Genomic DNA, 4,467 nt, shown 5'->3' on the forward strand with positions numbered 1-4,467 from the left:
TTATTCCTGAACATACACAAAAGGATCTAAGGTTTTCCAGATTGGGATGGGGACCGCTGGATTGCATTGAGGCCAGACCGGATATACTCTCTGTGATATCTGATGCCATTAGCCCCAGACATGGACACGAAAGTTTCCATGTCCACTACTCCTGTCATGGATGCAAAGCTTGATGGCGGCACAATTCCAGTTGAAGCTTTGCTGCCAAAACTATTGCTGAAATGGAAAGCCTGAGTTAGCTTTTTCAGGACTGTTCTGATAACCTCGAGAAGAAACTGGTGGTAAGGAGCTTGCATCAGTGAAAGACAGGAAGGATGGGGATGCTAGTGATGGCAAGAAGCCTCCACCATCAGAAAATGGAAAAATTGCTAATGCCAATGAACTAAACGATGTGGATGGAAATAATGAAACAACAACACAGCAATGATGATAAGGAAGACAAATTAGAGCGGAAAAACATGGAGCAGAACTGTGAAAGTAAGGAAGTCATGGAAGTGAGAACCTAAAATGTTTCTGATGGGATAGATTCTTTTGTAATGGGGATGTTGGTACTAATGTCAACTAACATGATTCCAGTTTTAAGTTCAGACCTGTAAATAGTGATGCAGGCATAGCACGAAAGTTGTTGCCATTTGTCGTGTTTGATGTGGTGGCGTTGGTCAGTGTACAGAAACAAGGTTAGCATTTTGTGGATTTTGTTGTAGTAATTGTTTGTATCTGAAATAGGATTTGCACTTGAAGATCTTTGGTAAGGAGATCCTCTAAAATGGAGCTAGGTTTTAAGTTTCTTAGTCATGGACCCTGCTTGTCTCTTGTAACACCAGATCTGCGTCCTCTTGTAATGACAATTATCTTATTTTCTCGACTTTGTTCTCGCTTACTGGTAAGCCTACAAGCACTATTGATTTCCATTGTAATGTAGAAAATAAATATACCATTAAAGAAAGGGCATACAGTGAAGAAATATAAACAGTTTGGTCTTGCGATTACTGTCTTCCATTATAATGTGCTATACATACAATTCAAAGAATATCCTAGTAAAGCTGTTTAATTCAAGTTTAGTTAAGGTGTGCGTGGATGGCTTGGTCTAGAAGTTTGAGGGATTATAGTTTCAGCCATTGTTCTCCATCTATAAATTTCATGTCCAGAAATGGTTTTGCTTCCTCAAAGTTTAATTTCTTCGACCATGGCACCCGCCCAGTTGTATTCGCTCCTCTCCTCGGCATTGGTATTCCCCGAATAATACAGTCCTTAATATGAAAAAATGAAGTATATATCAGGTTTCTCATTCAATTCAATGAAGCAATTTATCAAACCATTTTAGGAATGGGGATTATACTTTTGCCTTGAAGGGTCGTTCCAGTCAGTCCATCCAGCAGGATTTATGATATTGTCAAAGTAACAGTTAGAATAAACGACTCTTGAATAATTTCCCCAAGCCCTTCCCAAGTAAATCCTACCAGTTCCATTGATTTTGCAGTTTGCAAATGAAAACCCCGTATCATCATTTGGTGAATCCCTTCGGTGAGCTGCAATTGCACCAGTCCTCACGGCAGTGGACTCGATCACAATCCTGTTTCAAAGAATCTAGCCTTGAGTATCATAGTTATCAATGAATCCATCAATCTCAAAAGCAATGTAATATTTTACCTGATATAGTGATCTCGATTTACCGAAGATGAATCGACGCTCGAATGTGGGACTGGTAGAAGTAATGTGATCCAGTTTCATCCAAGAGGGTGTCCTGTGTCCCAACAACCTTGACCTTGTAGAACATTGCCTTGTCACCAGAAATCTTCAAGGCCACAGCTTGCATTCCGGGTTCTCCAGGTGTTTGTATTACAGTATTCTGCAACAAAAGTAATCGGATAAAGCCCGAAACGAGTTGATCTATATGTTGCACCAAGAAATGAGCTTTTTCACTGATTTTTTAGAATCAAAAGAGGAATCACCTCAAATGTGATATCAGTTGCACAAAAGTAATCGGATAAAACGGTGACAGATGCTGATCTATAAGTTCCCAGGCTAATTCCATTGTTATCTTTATCAGATGCTTTGTCGCCCCAAGAAATTATGGTGTTGGACATTTGACCGGCATTCCCAACAAATGATATATATGGCTTGCTCTTCGGGACAGTTACTTTCTCCCTGCAAAAATGATCAAAATTAGCTGAAAAAGGTGAGAGAATAGAGGAGAAGAAGCATTCCCATAAATGTTAACAGTCGATGCAGGCCCGTCAGTTATACATACGAACCTGTAAGTTCCAGGAAGAATAAAAATCTTAACTCTCCTAGTATTATTCTCCGGAATCATATCTATTGCTCCTTGAACAGTGACGGAATCCGCTCCACCATTCTTGTTAACCACGATAACTCGGCTTCGATTACGATTAACCCTCGAATCACTCAATTTTATTTGATGTTCATCCACTTTTATGTCATCCCAACTGATGAAATTCTTCACATGCACTTCATTAGTCATCGAAAAACCGACTCGAAAACTGAAAGCAACCACAACCACAACCAAAGAGAAACAGCAGCCGTAGTCCATAGCTTAAGATTCTGTCAAAGCTTTGGCAATCGAAAACCCAGAAACCGAGACAATCCCATGTTTTGTTCAGTGACTAGAATTTATATTGTCGTTGAAGTTCAGGAGTTTACATATACAGTGTCTGAAGTTGCAAGAGTGTGAAAGAGGTGAGAATAATAATAAAAGGAGCGTAAAGGAGTGTGTGTGCACTAAACAGTAGCAAGAAGATTAAAGCTTGCAAGAATCATTTGAAGAACCGAAATCAAATTTAAGTTTGATCTTAATAGAACAAAGTACAAAGAGAGGGGAAGAGTTGAAAGCTGTAAACAATGGGGAAAAACCCAATTCAGAATCAAGAAGGAAGTTCACGAGAGATTTGTGCATGGACAAAATGAAAAGAAAAAAAACCAGTTAAAAGAGGAGTCTTTAAAATCAGTTAATTGGGAGTTTGTTGTTTGAACATGGGGAAGGTGGTTTCTTTGATGAGTAGTTAATAGAAATTGTGAAGCAAAAAACAGCAGTTTTATGCATCTTTTAGCTGAGAAGGAAAACACTAATGTTATATAAACCAGCCTCTTTTCATGATGGGTGTTATTCAATTCTTATGATTCAGACTGTTTGAATTAATGGGTTTAAACATAAATAAATGACAAATTATAAATAAATTCATTAAATGAATTTAATAATAAAATAAAGTATTATATTTTTAAAAATTATGAGTTTAAACAGCTGTATGAATATATTTATATTATCAATAACTAAAAAACTTTTAAAGAAATATAAACTTAAGTCATTTAAAATAAATGATCTTAAATGTATTTTATCTAATAAAGTTGGCAACCCCTTTCGGTTTTGGATAACACTGGGAGTTAGCAATGGCGATATCATCAATCTCTTCAACTCTAATTCCTTCTTCACCACAACCAAACTTCACTTTTCTTTCTCATTCTCCACCACTTCCTTTCAGCCACTTGAAGCTCAGCAATTAAACTTTCACAATCGCCCACCAAGCTTTTTGCTGCCCCTGAAGCTTTGGAAGAGACACCCCAGGTTTGAAAATTTTCCTTCCTTTTAGAAAAGTTAAGAACTTTGAACTTTAGATTAAGCCTTTGGTTCCTTAGAAATCATGGGAACAGCAAAGATAAGTCTTTTGTCTTAATGGGGTTGAGTTCTTTTGGTTCTGCAGGTAGGAATTTCTGAGGTTCCCAGTTCTTCATATGTTGCAGAAGCTGAAAAGGTACATTTCGAGCTGCTTTTGTGTTTGTGAAGCTTGTGCATATTAGTTATGGAGAAAACCTGGTTGTTTAGCATCTTGTTCATCTTTGTTGTGACAGGCAGCGCCTAAGAAGAAGATAAGAATTAAACTCAGGTCATACTGGGTGCCCTTGATCGAGGACTCTTGCAAGCAGATACTGGATGCTGCACGGACCACCAATGCTGGGTCCGGTGCCCTTACCGACCAAGAAGAGGATCTGTTGTGTCCTTAAATCCCCTCATGTGCACAAGGACGCAAGGTTCCACTTTGAGATCAGGACACACCAGCGCCTTATCGACATTCTCTTCCCAACCGCACAAACCACTGATTCTCTGATGCAGCTTGACCTCCCTGCTGGTGTGGATGTGGAAGTCAAGCTCTGAAGAAGAAGACACAGCTAGCGTTATGCTCAGCTAAATTCTGTACAAGTTTAAGATCCAATTCATTTCTGCAACTCTTTTGTTCAACAACTTGAAGAATTATTTTTGTGTTTTAAGTGATTGGTTGATTCCTTTTGTCCTTGTTATGGCCATCCCCATCAGCTTCATTTTTTTTTTGGAATAGAAATGATAAGTGGTGAGAAAAGTTAATTTACTTGTAACATGAGGATCATAACCCTAAATAAATCTCATTATAAAATAAAGCGCATGTGCCTAAAACACATGTTTGCACGAGCACGAGC

The 4,467-nt window shown here is 38.3% G+C and overlaps 2 pseudogenes; one reads left to right on the plus strand and one right to left on the minus strand.

Moving 5' to 3' along the window:
* Positions 1-1,060: 1,060 nt before the first annotated feature.
* Positions 1,061-2,488, minus strand: LOC120205120 (annotated as a pseudogene).
* A 908-nt stretch (positions 2,489-3,396) lies between these two features.
* On the plus strand, positions 3,397-4,219 carry LOC120205119 (annotated as a pseudogene).
* The last annotated feature ends 248 nt before the right edge of the window (positions 4,220-4,467 follow it).

This window comes from Hibiscus syriacus, unplaced genomic scaffold, assembly GCF_006381635.1.
Source record: "Hibiscus syriacus cultivar Baekdansim isolate YM2019G1 unplaced genomic scaffold, ASM638163v2 tig00012146_pilon, whole genome shotgun sequence".
Lineage (NCBI taxonomy): Eukaryota > Viridiplantae > Streptophyta > Magnoliopsida > Malvales > Malvaceae > Hibiscus > Hibiscus syriacus.